Source organism: Poecilia reticulata, linkage group LG8 (genome assembly GCF_000633615.1).
Source record: "Poecilia reticulata strain Guanapo linkage group LG8, Guppy_female_1.0+MT, whole genome shotgun sequence".
In the NCBI taxonomy this organism is placed as follows: Eukaryota; Metazoa; Chordata; class Actinopteri; order Cyprinodontiformes; family Poeciliidae; genus Poecilia; species Poecilia reticulata.
Window position 1 is genome coordinate 14,766,057 of NC_024338.1, and position 3,231 is coordinate 14,769,287.

The following is a 3,231-nucleotide window of genomic DNA, read 5'->3' on the forward strand; positions in this document are numbered from 1 at the left end:
ATTACCCTCCCCTCCTTTTTTTAAGAGTTCGTGACATTTCTCAGAAAGAAAAAAACAAAAAACGGCTCACTTTGGGTCCGTCGTGGCACACAACTTCTGTTTTCAGCATCGATCCGTAAGAGAGACACAGAAACGGGCAGCATTATGAGGGAATCTTTCAAGCAGCCTGCCATTACGTTAATGTGCTTCTCGCCGCCTCTGGCTTGATTTTCTTTCTGTAATATTTATTTTTAATGCTTCCAGCACCTCTGAATTGTGTTTCGCATACCTGCAGCCTGTCTACCCAGAGTTCTCAGAGGGATCCGCCGAGGCTTGGTGGACGCTGTGTCAGACACATTTAGATTTCTGCCTTTCATTTTTCCTCCCACACAGTTACCCTGCACAGTTGCTGGTGAATGCTGCTGAAACCTGTTTTTTTTTCTTTTTTTTTTTTTTTTTTATATTTCTTTCCAAACACACACACTGAAACGCAGAGCTCTGAAGACAAATCACTGCAGCACCGTTTTACCACGGATGACAAACATAAAAATAATAGATAATAAATCTCCCAGAGCTCTGTAAATGCTGTTCACTTCATGGCGCCACTTTGAAATCTATTTAGACGTACACGTTGTAATCTGCATGTAAAAAAAAACGGGGGGGATTCACACGTGCAATGATTTATTGCAGCTTTATTTTTGATGGAATAGCAACAAAGCAGAGCCAAATAAGGTATGTCAGAAGAGCTGTTTATAGCTGGATTAGTCATAGAAAACAGCCCACTCCCCCCCTGTGACAAACAGTCTATAAAATAGAGGAACATCTCGGTAGACCAGGAGAAAGCCACTCGTCTGCTTTTCCCTGCATGCAGAGCGGGGAGAGAGCCTTTCAGTTTGAACCGAGCTTGTGCTCATGGACCCAAACAAGATTAGAACCTCGTGGGGATTGAAATCCCCCAGCACCGACACATCCCTCCTCACCCACCCCTGAAATAAGCTCGGGTATTGTTACGCTCTTCATTTTCATCTTTTTCCACTCAATCCTCAGTGGGACTGTATATTATATGGGCAATGCAAAATCGGATAGCCACTTCCTGTAGTATGGAAATAATAATAATAATAATAATAATAATAATAATAATAATAATAATAAAGATACGTTTTTAAAAAAAGACGTACCCGGTGCAGGGATGCCGTGGTAAAAGAGGACACTTGATTATTAAAAAAGAAAAAAAAAGTCACCCATCTTTTTTTTTTACTTCTTAATGAGCACAGTAGCATCTGTTTTAACATATATAGTGGTAGAGAGTGTGAAAATCACATGAATCTGTCTCAGAAAGCTAACTAATTCCAGCCTCTTTCTTTAAAAAACCCCCCAAAAAACTGATCTTCCTCATCTTCCTTTCTTGCTAATTCATAAACTCTGGCCCGTACAGCTTAGTTCAACATTAATGGACCACTTTTATCTTGCGGGGCTTTGTCCGTTCCTCATATTCTTCCAATGCCATTAGTCACTTTTCCTCTTTGCTATTCTGACCACTGCTGCCTCTATTTCAGGAGTGTCGGCTGGAGAGTACATTTACGCTTCACTTTATTGTGTGTTGCTCAAATAATACCAGACAGAACCCAAGGAACATGAAGAGGCAACACCGAGAGATTTCTTTATGTTTTAGATGTGCAAAAAAAATAAAAAAAAAACAGCCAAATCGTACAGATTTAACCCACTATTTCAATCAAGGATCTGTTTTTAAAGAAAATGATAGACGTTCCTGGAGAGGATAGTGAGGGGAGCTGAAAGGGTCATTGGAGTGGATGTGTTTTGGAGCTGGAGGGGTCGGGGCTCTGAACGGTTTCAGACTCCTCACATCCTCTATAGCAGGGGTCACCAACTCCAGTCCTCAAGGGCTACCATCCTGCAACTTTTAGATTCACCTCTGCTCCAAAATGTCTGAATTTCCTCACCAGCATTCATTCCTCTCTGCAATAGGCTGGAAATGAGCAGTTTATTTGATCCAGGTGTGTTTGAGCAGAGACGCATCTAAAAGTTGCGGGACGGTAGCCCTCGAGGACTGGAGTTAGTGACCCCTGCTCTAGAGCCTTTAGACAAACAGAACCGTCCGACTGTCTTACAACTTTCTGCCTCAAGCTGGTAAAACGCTCAACTGTTTTCAGATTCTGCACTTCATAACTTTATTTTCTTTCATATTTTCTCTGTCAAAGCCCATTAAAGAACTCTTTTGTTACATTAGCTATCAAATGAAAAAACAACAAATCAATTAAATTAGGCTTTCTTTAACACATTGTAGATTTACTTTGCATACATTAAGTATAACAGTGTCAATGTATTGCATACAGACGAATTTAATTTCAAAAATACGCTTATTTGCCCCCCACTCCTCCATTTTGATCAAACAGTTTGAAGTCATTAAAAGCATGACAGACCATCTGAGAAAAACGTGACCCTGTGGTCATGCTGACATTTGACTCCCGTGCCCAGTTTGCAGTTATGGCTCCACAATGCCATTAAGGGAAGGTTTATTTGCTCGGAAATCTATTTATCACGTCATTTGAGGTCTCAGTAGTGCCCAGTGTGTCCCTAAAGTGAAACACTGCCTCGCTTCCATGTTGCAACATTAACTCTTTGCCTCCGCCGCCTTCAGCTGTGCAGACATTCCAGGGAGAGCTCATCGGTTTGGAGGAAAACGAGAAAAACACTCACCGCTTCAGTTTGCCATCTTAATTGAGCTGAAAATCTCAAGGATTTTTTCATTTTTTCATTTTTTTCTCCAGCTCTGCTCCAGAATTCGCCTGTAATTAGTGCGAGTCTGTGCAACGAGGCTGACGTTACTCTTGGAGTCGTTTGGTCACGTAATATAAATACAACACAAAGTCTTGCCTGTTCCATTTTTTTGTCATCTTTAGCAAACGAGTAAACGCAAAGTTGGACACACACACATGGAGTTTCACACACACACACACACCAGCCATAAGACTATTGCTCACTGTCAGGAAAGAGGTGAGGATTAATATTTCATGGCTCTCCGCTGGCAGAGAGCGGATCTATTTCTCGACATTCCCTGCTGTCCGCTGATTAGACTTCAACGAAGCCCAGAGGCCAATGACCATCTTCCTGTCGGACACTCACAGCTCCTGGCCTTCTTGTAAATTGCTTTAAAAAAAGAAAAAGGAAAAAGAAAGGAGGCTTCCCTGCAGGTCAGATTAAGATCCTTTCAGTCTCCTGCACATACCTCCC